The sequence below is a fragment of the Strix uralensis genome, chromosome 19 (assembly GCF_047716275.1).
Source record: "Strix uralensis isolate ZFMK-TIS-50842 chromosome 19, bStrUra1, whole genome shotgun sequence".
Lineage (NCBI taxonomy): Eukaryota > Metazoa > Chordata > Aves > Strigiformes > Strigidae > Strix > Strix uralensis.
In genome coordinates this window covers 3,318,462-3,330,978 of record NC_133990.1, presented here as the reverse complement: position 1 = coordinate 3,330,978, position 12,517 = coordinate 3,318,462, and the positions used below count along the sequence as shown (strand labels likewise).

Sequence of the window (12,517 nt, the reverse complement as noted above, 5' to 3'; positions counted from 1 at the left end):
TCCGCTTCTGGCTATTGTCCTTTAAATAACACCGGCTGCTTTTCCTCAGCCTCATGCAGGGCTGTAGGGTATGAAGTGGCTGTATGAACACACCGCAGGTCGTGGGGCAGGTGAAACACCGTGAGGGCCCTTGGGGAGACATTTCTCCCCTTTGACAAGCTCTGGGGCCACAAACACGGGCGGGAAGATCCGGAGTTGGCGCTGAGGGGTCTGTCACGGCCCTACATAACATGGAGGCCTGGTCTGCTGTGAGCCCCGGCCTCGGTGATGTCTGGCCGCCCCGGGACAGCTCCTGCCCACGGCTGTCACAGATACTTCAGGAAGGTGGCCGGGGCACTAGGGGACACCAGTCCCGGCGCGACAGGTCCCCATGGCTGCGAGGGCCGCGGCCCTGGTGGAGCCTGGGCAGGGCCCAGCGAGGGGGCCCGCTGCTATAGCAACCAGCGCCGGGCCTCTCGCCATTGGACACACATGTCCCCACTCGGCACCCGTACGGCAACGCGGAATGGGATTGGTTTGTCTGTAACCGGCCGCCGTAACCCGCTACGGCAGAGGCGGGGCAGCCCGGGCCCGCGTCCCGGTGCGCATGCGCGGGCCTCGCGCACTGCGAGTGACGGATCCCAGCGCCTGCCTGTGGCGGGGCCGAGCGCGCGTGCGCGGGGCGGAGCCGCTCCTCACCCCTCCCGTAAGATGGCGGCGGTCGCAGCCCGGCCTGAGGGCGGCTGTCGGCGGGGCGCGGCCGGAGCGGGCCCGGCCGAGGGGCTGAGGCCTGACTTATCGTGGGGCGGTGTGTGTCTGTGCGGGAGCGCCCCTGGCCGCTCGGTGCCTGTGAGGTGGGCTGCCCTGTGCGGGAGCCGGGGGGGTTAGACCTTACCTGCCACCCCTGCACCAGCCGACAGGCAGCACGCCGGGCACCGGCTGTCTGAGGCATCCGGATGAGCCCGCGTGTGCTCTGACAGTTTTCACCGGGTGTTTAGCCTGACCCAAAGTCCACTGAAGTTGTCAGGACGTTAGTTTCAGTGGGTTTGGAGTGGAAATGCAGTGAGATAAGTCGAGGTGACCATGGTTTAAGCATAAGTAAGTCCATGTTCGGTGATGATCTTGGGATCTGCCTGTGCTGGCACCTTGGGAAATGAATCTTCTGTCCCTCTAAAAGTGCCCAAAGCAATGTGAAGGGTGTGCTGCTGCCCTCATTGGCATGCTTGGCAAGAACAGTTCATCCTAGATCTTCGCCAGATATTTTGTAGCCACGTTTTTTCAGTTGCTCTTATTTATGTGTGTTCCTGACATCCCACTAAGCATGCTTTTGTGTAATCTAATGTGACTCTATCCTGCAGATAAGGAGTAGGTTGTGTTGTCTTGATGTAATCTTGGGTAGATCAGAGAATGAGAGTGTTTTATTCTGCATCCTCAGTGTTCTTGGGTGTGGTTCTTATTTCTGATTCAAGCTCAGGCAGTCTTTGAGCACCAAATGAGATCCAGGTTTAAAAAAATTCTGGAATTATTTAATTAAGGATTTAGTAGGTGGGGCAGGTGAAGGCAGGAGGAGGGGAAAGTGAACAGAATTCCTCTCCCCCCATCCCCGGCTCTGTAGGCAGCTTTGCTAGGGATTTTTGGAGACCTTTTACAGATCATTTAAATAAGCTTTTTTGCATAGATTGCCCCTGGAATTGGTACACCTTGCACTTCATGATGTGATAGCATCTGCTTTACACTCTAGAGCTGGGGTAAGTTACGTAAATTGGGCTCAGCCCAGTGCATGAGCAGTGTAGACAAAGTGGATGGCTGTGCCAATAGCGTGAGGAATTGTGCCAGTGAACTTGTCAAGTGTATCTGATTGTGAAGAGGTGGGTTTCCACTGCCCTTTCCTTTGAAGGAAATGGTAATAGTTATAGATAGGAAAGAGTGTGGCCCCATACCCACCATAAACACCTACAAGGTTATTTTCCATCTTATGTTGCCTTCAGCGCTGTTCAGGGGAGCTACAGGATTTTTTGTAAACTATGTCAAATATTTTCAGTAAATTCCTCAGGGCATTCCTCATAGTGAATCAAAGGCAAAAGTCCTCATTAATATCCACCAGAGGAGAACAAGTAGGAGTTTCCAGACCAGCTTTGGAGTTATCATAAGACTTAAAAAAACCCCACTCCTTCCTGCTCCCCCACCCCAGTCCCTCGTGTCTCTTAATCACTGTATCCAGGCTACACGCATTTGACAGGGAATTAAATACCCAGTCTCTGAATTTATAATAGACTGGGTTTATTCCCCTAAGAATGGTGGGACAAAGTTTAAAAATCATGTTGTAGATAACAATCCATTTTAAAGAATATAATTTCCTGTTAGAAGTGCAATAACTAGTCCTGAAACTTGCAGTAACTGGTGACTATAGGGAATTTGTGTAGTAATCAAGCAGTGAATGTGTGGCTTAAGCATCTCCTGCTTTAAGAAGGCAGCTTCACCTTTATTACCACCCACACTTTTGTTGGTGAATCACATTTTGATATAAGGACTTTATAAAAAGTGCCAAAGAGACATATCTCTATAGACCCCTTGATATTGTAGCCTTTTCTACCTGCATTTCTCTGGAAGTTGTCTGATCTCAGAGGTGGTGGGAAATGTGCAGTGGTGTCTGCTACCTTCTGTTTGTGGCAAGTGCATGGTACTTTGTTCTAGTCTTCTTTCTCCATAATATGACTAAAGCTTTTCTCACAAAGGTGAGTTTTTATAGGGATTTTGACATGTTCCAGGAATGTGATCTTTCTTGTGAGTCCTCTCTAAACGTCAAGTGAAGCAGCAGAGATTCTGATCTGTGAGTACTGAGTGTTCAGACTGAGTTACGGGAGCAGCACTAGATGGTAGGAATTCATAAAGATAAGCTCAGGAGGTGGGGATGGAGTGCTAGTACCAGCGTTTTGAACCTGGCTTTCTACTTGGATGGGAACAGAGTAAAACATGGAAGTCCTTGTGATTATTTTTTTTTTTTAAACTTTGAATAGATGTATTGTGCATCAAACAGATCCAATCGCTGGATCCCAGCCAACAGCTCCAGAATAGCTGTGGGACACTCCTTTTTCCAAAGGGGAAAATCTCTTGTCTGAAATGCTTTCTTAATTCCCAAAGTAGGTCAGGAATGCAGTTGTTGAGATACGTATGTGTAGTGAGTCATGGGAATGCTGTGTGCTGCTTGCATTTGTTAACTGCTAAATTGCTTTGGGAACAATAAACTATCAAAGAGGAGGTATTACATAGTTTGTTTCATCTGCATTTGTCTCAAAGAAAGGGGATGATTGATCTTGTTTTCCATGAGAGGGTAGTGTCAAACCTACAGTTGGGATTGCAGCAATTTTCCAGTGTTAAGCCAAATTATTAGGAATGCTGCTATAGAAAGAGATGAAAGAGCCAACCACCATTGTCCTGGGGAATCCCAAGCAGTCCCAACACATCTCCAAAATTGGCAGTGTGAACTGGGCCGCGTGCGGCGGGGGAGGCTGTGTGCCTTCTCCTGTGGTCACATGTGGCCTCACTGTGGTGCGTCTGGCTGCAAAGTTGTTCCCAGTGGCTCAACCCACAGGTGAGGTATGATAAGCCCTTACCTCCACTGGGGTCCATTTTCCCTCCTCTGCAGTGGTTAAGAGATGGCAGCCCTGGTGCAAGGGAAGGTAACACTTGGGTAATTTGCTGCTGGCAGAGCTGCCTGGCAGTAGAAAATGTGGTTGTTTTTGGAGCTGTTTTTTTACCACTCTCCTGAAATGGCTCACACGTTCTTACCCAAGGCTAATGTACATACAGCTCTAAAGTGCTCACAATTGGAAGAAAGTTTTTATACTGCATATTCTGTAGATAATTGTAGGTAAATGCGAGGTGGTAGGAGAGGAAAAGCGAGCACCATTTACCCACTGGATGGTGCTGTTGTTTTATGCAAACAGCAGAGGGGTCCTGCATAGCTCCGACTGAAGACTTCAAGCACTGTTTTGTTTCAGAGAGAATTAAGAAGGATATGCACAGCCCTTTTCTCCTCAGCCAGTCTCTCACAAATCCTGCGTGTTGTGATCCGCCGGTTATCCAGCATTCCTGAGACTGGCTAAACTTAGCTAATGACTATGAATGGGAAAACACGTATTTTCTGAGCAATTCCTCCCAATCAGGACCAGAATTTTTCTAAAAAATCTCGTTTAAAACTTCCCTCAGTCCCTCAACCCCCAAGAGTTTGTTTCACCTGCAGGATGAGTATCTGTGGGATCAGCTAGGAGTTACTGGAGGAAATGCTTGTTTTCAGAGTCTGTGGTTATACTTCACTGGGGGGAAAGAGAAGACACATTCCTCTGATGAAACCACCTTTCCAGAGGCCAGGACTTGAGTTTGAATGTTGTTTGCCTGCTGTAGCATCAGATAGGAGCTGAAATAGGTATTTGTGACTTATGTGACATTATTCTAATGTCCTTGTAACTTTTTATTGTGTTGTTTTATAACTCTCTCTTAAAGATATAACTGTGATCCTTACAAAGGAGAGGATTTTGTGGATCATTGCCTCTTTAATTTGTCTTCCTTGTCAACACTGTTACAGCTTTTTATTGGAAAGGAAACAAAGAATAGTAGCCCGGGTGGTGTAAGAAATTGTTTCGCAAGCTCTGCCTATGACTCAGTAGTTGGAATTCTGCTACTGTTAATTGATGGAAGTAGAAATTAACTCAAGATGCTGGTTTTAAAGAAATGGAAGGGTGGGAAAGGAAATGGTGAAAGTGTTTAGTTTGTAGTGATTCAAGGTGGCTGCATTGGTTCAGTAACTCTTCTGAAAGGTGATAGCTTGAATTTTTAGTGCCTTCCAGCATCAGAGGACTGGTGGTCAGCTGCTTCCAGTTTCCAGATACCCCGAATTCTGGTAGCAGAGGAGAACTTTGCAGAGAAAACTGCTGGCAGTAGCTGTTTCTAGCAACCATTGCTAGTCTGTGGAGTCCAGGTAGAAACCCCCTGTGTGATGGCACTGGTTCAGCGCAGGGCGTTGTGTTCTGTGTCCCTGGCAAGGCTTTCGCTGGTACCCGTGTTCCTGCAGCGGTCATGTCTGAGGTAATCGAGAGCTGGTCTGGTGGGAGGCATGTGTGGGTGTCACTGACCAGCGTCTAGAGACTGACTGGCAAATCTGGGGGGAAAGCAGAGCTCAGAAAAGAGAGTATCTTATTTTGGGGATGCCAGTGGTTCATACGTGAAGCAAGTCCTGACTCCAGATGAATAACAGCATCAGATTCATGCCTTAATTTCTCATTTTATTGTAAGCTGTTTGGGCTCACAGTAGTGATTCCCCAGCACAGGATCTTTCTAATCCCTCCTGTCACCCTCAATTCCCTTTAGCTGCCACTCCATTTGTGTGCAGTGTGTCCTTTCATGCCAGCAAGGACCATTTAAAAATCCAGCTGTTTCCTTTTGGAGGAGAAATATTATAGCCCAGAAGCTAATGAAGGTGACTGTGACCTATGGAGGGAAGAGGGACTTGCTGAAAATGTGACTGGATGGATAAACCAGGACTGCCTGGGGAAACAGATTTGCCGGGAGGTGGAATGACTGACTGCCTAGCCTCATCCAAGCATCTGACATTTGTACTCAGAGCTCTGTCTTTTGCAAAATGGAGGAGTTAAGAGTTTCTGGATACCTCTAAGATGTGGTCTATGTGTGGTCAGAATGACCGGGAGAGAGACACACACCTGATCTCTGAACTTTCTGTTTGTTTTGGCTTTTTGTTAAAAGATCTCTGTGTGTGTTTATGCACTTCAGTTTTGATTGACCTGGGTAGATGTCTGTTCCTCTTCCATGGTGTTTGTTTTGTTTGTTTTTCCACTGTAGTGTGAAGCTATTGGATGAGTTACACAGGGTGTTACCTGGATATTAGCAATAGAAAGATCAGTTGAAACCGGATGAAGAAAATAGAAAACCCAGCTTTTCTCTGTATAGACTATGCTGAAATTTTCACACCCACACACTTACATCAACTTTGTAGCGGTGAAGTTTGACTTTTGGCATGAGCAAAAAGGCTTCTATTTCAGGCAGCGCTGCATCAAAATTGTAGGTTGGGTATCGCCAATTCTTTCTCCTTTGTGGGCTGTGTTTCTTTGTCCTGCAATAAAGGATTCCTGTGTCTCATCCGCTGTCCTTGTGGCAGGATAGAGCTGTGTGACCTTAGTCAAGAAGGGGAGTACCACCATGTATGAACCCAGCAGCCTTGAGATAGGAGCAGAAGCATTCTGAAAACTTGTTTTTAGGGGAGGGTTATCTTCCAGCTATTTTCAAGCTGCCCATTAACACCCAGGAGTGTTGGGTCTCAGTTCTTTACTTTTGTGTGTAGGCCATGACAGTTTCAACACCACTACAATTGCACTGTTAAATTGACAGGGCTGTGAGTGGGTTGAGGAGATGGTTTCCTAAAATGTCCCAAGGAAATTGCACACTGTCCTACACACCTTCTTTGTTTTTTAAAAACTGCCGTCAGCACAGTTGAGGTGGGAAGTTTTCTGTCTGGCTGTTTAACGTGTCATTTGGGCAACTGGAAGATCCAGCAGTCCTTTGTGCTGCCCCTGAGATCTGCGAGGGACTCTGGTCCCAAGCTTTCCTTTATCCCCTGTTCTCACAGATGAACATCGCCATCAGAGAGCAGAACTAGGGGAGAAAATCTGATGTTAATGTAACTGGGAATATAACTTATTGCAGCAGAGAGGAATTCCTGTGTGATACAAAGGCTTCAAAAGAAAACCCTGCACCAGTGGCTCTTGGAGCTGTGTGTTGATCTTGAGGAAATGACTCCTGGGAAGCTTTCACCGCTGAAATGTTCTGCCTGGGACACTGCAGTCATGGCTGTGAAGATCCTGCTAACTGTGGTGTTAGCAAGTGGTTTCCTGTTCTGAGAGCTGAGAACTTGTGCAGACAAAATTTGGGATGGTCCCTCTCCCCTTGCACTTTGCCGTCTGACCTGCAGCTCAGCAATCACCTCAGCAGAGATGCTGCAGGTTTATGAAAAGCCCCTTAAGCCGTGCTAGGCTGCTAGTGGAACTGCTCTGCTGCTGGTACTCGTGGGGAGGGTGTCTTTATCACTGCAGAGCTTCGGGTGTACAGGCAGAGATGATGGACCTGCACTCAGTACCTTTATACTGGTTTCCAGCAGAAGTGCTGCCTTGGGAGGCCCCTCCACTCCCAGGCTCCTTCCTGACAAAGGTCTGTCTTTGCAGCCGAGCGACGCTGCCTGTCCCATGGAGCTGCGGGAGCATCACCTGCTCTCTCTGGCTCCCACCATCCTTTTTGCCAGCTTCTCCTACAGCCATTTGTGGCAATGGTTTCTTAGTAAAGGGTGGATTATCCTTGTTTGTACATGGATATTCTGTACCCAGGAATGATCTGCATCATGCATGACAGTTTGTTAATATTTATACTGGCAAGCCCGTGCTGATGGTGTTGATGTTCCTGCTCACCTTCTGCCACAAGAGATAAAGTGGACACCTCTTGCTAAGCGTATCAAAAAATGGTGAGCTTTATCCTGCCCTCACCAGTCATAGCGGCTGACTCAGCTGAGAAAAAGTGGCTGTCTCAATGTCTGTGGGGGCACACACATGCAGACACTTGGGGTTAGGATCTAGGAGTCCAAGACTGATCCACCATGTTGTCCTAAGGTGGGAGAGCATGTGGAGGTGGTAGTGGCAGGGTTCTGTCCCCCCAACCTAGGGAGTCATCAGCACACGGTGGGATAGCAGAGCTGTGATCCGAGACCCCCTCATATAAACCTTCTCTCTCTAAACAAATCTACCAGAGGACAGGACAGTGCATTAGCTGCGTGCCTCATGTTCTCAATTCTTTTCCTTCTTTATGAGCACAAAATATGACAAAACAGCCATGTGTACAGCTACTTTTGGAGAAAGGGGTGGCTGGGGTACTGAGAGTGTGCTCCTCCGGTGACATAGCTGACGGTGTTGACAGGTATGTTATGTAAAGTCATGTTTAGGTGCATGTAGGGAGGGATGGTGTAAGGATGGTCTGTAGTTTGCCAGTTCTGCTCATCTCCATGCATCAATTCCACTTGCTGATGCACAGATTCCACTTTGTTGAGACAAAGTTTGATCACCTGGACTCTGCTCTGAGTCAAACCAGGTTAATAAAACTGGTGACCAAGGGTTCGCAGGCATGAGTGTGACTCGATTTGGCCTGCAGGAAAACCCTGGCGATGTTGGTGACCACCAAGCCTGTCTTGATTTGGGGATTTCAGGTGCAGTTAGCAGAGCGTGGAGGTAGAACAGGTATCTGACCGAGCATATCTAACCAAGAGTCGCCAGCACAAGATCAGGCAGCCTTAAGATCCCATTTTTGTTGGCTTTCCAGACCGGTGGTGCACTTCAGACTTTGTAGTAGATAAACTTGCGCCTGGGGTGTGTGCATCGAATGGCCTTTTTAGTGAAGCATGCACTATTTATTTATGCATAAATGGAACTGCAGTCTTCTGGTTTAAGTGAGGTTGTAAGGCCAGACCTTGTCCAGTGCTGATACGAAGAGAAGCGAGAGGCCGGCTGAATACAGCGCTCCACAGGGAACAGTAAACAACTGAAGGAACTGGCCTTCCAGAAAAACAGTCTTGCAATTCGGCTGCAATCCCTAGGCAATAAATTGTTTTACAGGATAACAGAGAACCCAAAGACTAACCACATGACAAGATGGGAGTTTGTTTTTTTTTTTCCTGGATAGATTAGATAGCAAACCATGTGAAATTCCACAAGTAAAATGCCACCTATTTATCTTGAAAGAGAAAGAGACAATGTGCGTTTTGTAGACGTGAGTTACGAGTGAAATAAAGCTAATTCTCAAATCAAATTGTATTTTAGGGAGCACCTGCACTTCCATCCATGAAACAGTGTACTTATTTTAATGTGTTTGTGGGGCACTTGACATATCCAACTGTTTTTAATAGACTGACCTCCTGAACAACAGTGAAATACTTTGGCAGTGGCAAAACAAATAGCCCATCTTGGCTGCCAGAGCATTGTGGCTTCAGCCATCTGGGTTCTGAGGAGATTGTGGTGGAGCCACCAGTATCTAGAAAACAAAAAGGTATCCATGTAACTCTGGACAAAAGCAGACTGTTGGCACCATTGTGGTTAAATTCTCATGTGATTAGCTGCCTTTTACTGCTCTGTCTCCTTTCTCTTTATTTCAGAAACCTTCTGTCTGGAAAAGTGTGGGGTGCTGTAGCATGGCTTCTCATATTCCTCTCAGCAATGACTGCATTTCAGTAGCAACTGAGGGAAACACAGTAAGGTAATTTGCAAGTTCTTTAGGGTAAATTGCATAAAGTTTATGAAACCAAGGGCTTGTTATTTGCTCTTGGATTCTCAGAGTGCTTTACTATATGGTTTCACAGAATAGCACACATAGTTAAACAACCAGAAGAGTAATTTTCCACAGTCCTTATTTTTCTGTGGAGCTCTCAGTGTCCTCTGCTCTTGATTGTTTTGTGCATTTAGTCTTTAGGATGTTAATTATTCCAGTTAACTGGGCTTGTGTTTGCTTATGGTTACAGTATCAAGGGGTAAATATGAACTCAAACATTGACCAAGCTGAAAGGTGAGGTGGGGCAAAGGGGATGCCCTGGGTGACAGTCATTGGAGTATGACGCAGCGGTGTGAATTGCTTAGGGAGAGGGAGGAAAACCTTATGCGCTGAAAGGTGGACAAGCCCCAGCTGCCATCTCCTTAGAGACACAGGAGTGGTTTAGATACCACTGAAGCTTGGAGCTGCATGAGATGACCTTTCAAGATGTCTCTTCCAGCCTTTGTTGCTGTGACTCTGCAGTGTAACTCGTTCTAGATGAATGGGTAGTGTCTCAGTGAGTGCAAAATGCCCACTACAGAGAAGAGAGCTCTGAGGGCAGGCTAGTGGAGATTAGCACAAGGGCTGGACACCACCTGAATTTTATATCATCCTGTTAACAGCACAGCTTAGACGGTTCTTGTTGTAAGCCTGATCATTCTCATTTGGTAACTAAAAATGGGGACACAAGGCTTGAGATGCAAGCTGCAGAGCTAGGAACACACACACTCAGTGTATGTCCTCCCTGACTTCTCCATGCCATGCTTTTCACTACAGTGACACCCATCTTTAGGAAGTGCAGCTCATGGGAGGCGATGAATAATGTCCTTCCCGCAGCATTATTAGAAACAGACTGGCTGATCCTCTTGGCCCTGGCAGAGAATGTGCAACAGGAGTGTCCTTCTTGGAGATCTAAGGCCTGTGAAACAAACCCCAATTGAACAGATTCTAAGCAGCTCCCAAGGAACCAGGAGAGAAAGGTATGCCCTTCCTGAGCACAAGGATCTCACATTTCCACTACAGTAGCACAGTGTGCTGCTCTCCTGCGCAGCAATTACTGTGCCTGGGGGTTTCCCAGTATGAAGTTGATAGATGTTGCACAACTAGGGTGGCAAGGAATTACCTTCTCCCCATGGCTGGCAAAAGCCTCTGTCAAGTTAATAGGAGGAGGATGGAGATAAGTAGCATAGGACCCTCTAGGTATCTAAATAAAGCAGAAGAACTGTTAAATAGATGACAATAGACAAAAGAGAGAGAAGGGAAGAGAAACGTGGTTTCCAGCAGTAAAACCATCTTGCTTCACACAGGACCCTGTGGCTGTGCTACTCTTGCAACTAAAAATGTGACTGCACTTTTCTGATGCATCTGTCAGTCAGGAACAGAGAGGGGGGCACTTTCTTCCAGAGAAGAGGCCATGTTTTTCCAAGCGTAAGTCAGGGACACAATCATTTACACCACTCAAGAAGCAGGCTTGCATCTTTCATTCCTGTAACAGTTTTCACCCCAAAGGATGCCAAATGGCACATTTGTCCTGCCAGATGTCAAGATGGATGGGTTCGGATGTTAAGTCAGTGGGAAGAGTATGGGAAGGACCTTTAGCAAGAAATATTTCACTTCTGGCTCTAAAATTAGTAGACCCCCCCACAGATACGTTTCTATAATACATATCTGTGCAGGGCCTGATTTGTGCAGCTGGATGTGAAGTGTGGAGATAATATACCTGCATTTTTTGCCAGGGGTACAGAGAAGGATTTGAGCTTTGTGATTCTTGTGTTTCTCTCTCTGGAGCAGTGGAAAGTCCTGGAACGCTCCTACTCCTGGCAGCTGTCAGGGACAGGAGCTGGAGAGGCTGCTTTTCTGATGGGAGGCCAGCTAGCCATGAGTTTAATAAATTACCTCCTCACCTGTCTGCAGTACTGCCCTGTTCCTTGGGGGAACAGCTCTCTGAGAGATTCCTAGTCCAGCAACAGAACATTTTCTTCCTTTTCATCAATAGATTTTAAAGGGGGGAAAAAAACCCACACCCCATATCAGCCCTGAAGTGGTGTCAGTTTTGTCTCTCTGTCTGTCAGCTCTCAGGTGAAGTGCTGGGCTTCCTGCTGGGATGGCACAGACAAAAGGCTGTTGAGGGAGGCATTTGGATAAAGGATCCCTGGTTCTTTCCAGCCTGTGCAACTCCAGCTGACGTTTCCAGCCATTGTTGCTTGGAGTGTATTTTTCTGGGTTTTGTTTTTTGTTTTTTTTAATTCTCTCAAATGAAGTGGCTCATTAGTCTTCTCAGCTTTGTGTAGATGAGAAAAGAATGCTGGGACCAGAGCCATTTCAGTGTTGCAGCTTAAGTGGGATGGGGTGAATGGTGAAGAGCTCAAGAAGCAGAAAAGCTGTGTGATGGAAGACTTGGTCTGCTTCACTCGATACGGAGAGGTTAACACCCACAGCTGTGGCCACAGGGAATGTGCTCAATAGCTGAGTAGTCATTGTGCTTGTAGAAAGAACTAAAACGAGTTCCAGTGACCAGAGGCTGTAATATGGCCAAATTCAGAGCACTTACACCCCATCTCCCAGTGACTGCTCCAGGCAAGGACTTTCCCTGGTGCGTGGGAGCTGGCTGGAGGAGCCTGCCTGTGGCCCATTACTGTGGGGGAGAGGGGGAAATATTCCAGCCTGGACCCATATCATCTGCTGTCACAACATAGATTCAAGGCAGTTTCTTTACTGGGGTATTAGCTGGGTGGGGCTGGATACCAAGCAGACAAAACAACTCTAATAAAAAAACGACAAGTTTTGCCTACTCTGCTGTGTGGCCACTGAGGAGGCGCTTGCTAGTGTTCCACCATGAAAGCCGCTGTCTCTCCTGGGGCATTTCAGCCCTTGAAGAACACAGACCAGTTGGCTCACCAAGCGGTTCTCCACCTCCTGGTGCAGTTCTCTGAGGCTTTGCTCTGTGACAAAACTGTGGGTATTCTTGGAAGTGCAGCAGTAGGAGACGCAAGGGCTTTGCCTTGGTAAATGCTGTTGTCTCTGGTTGGTTGTTCAGTGGTTTTGCAAGGTTTGGTGCAGAAGGGAAGGGACTTGCTGGAAAATGGCCAGTGAGCGTGCAATTGAGGCAAGCTTTGAAGTTTTTGGGCCATCAGTTTTGTTGGGTGAAAGCAAGACAAATAACTGTGCAGAGTTTGTTCTTGTA

The 12,517-nt window shown here is 47.2% G+C and overlaps 1 protein-coding gene across 6 annotated transcripts in view; it reads left to right on the top strand.

Annotated features, from left to right (window-relative positions):
- The first annotated feature begins 582 nt into the window (after positions 1-582).
- The window catches only part of ST6GALNAC1 (ST6 N-acetylgalactosaminide alpha-2,6-sialyltransferase 1), a 29,892-nt gene continuing 17,957 nt past the window's right edge, over positions 583-12,517 (top strand). For 2 of the 6 annotated variants that reach the window (XM_074889615.1, XM_074889609.1), the window contains exons 1-2: positions 725-833; positions 9,182-9,282. The gene's annotated coding sequence lies outside the window, so the exon portion shown is untranslated. Of the gene's footprint in view, positions 686-724; positions 834-8,921; positions 9,076-9,181; positions 9,283-10,110; positions 10,314-12,517 lie in introns of those variants that run through there. The other 4 variants (XM_074889610.1, XM_074889611.1, XM_074889614.1 and 1 more) reach the window with 4 other exon arrangements.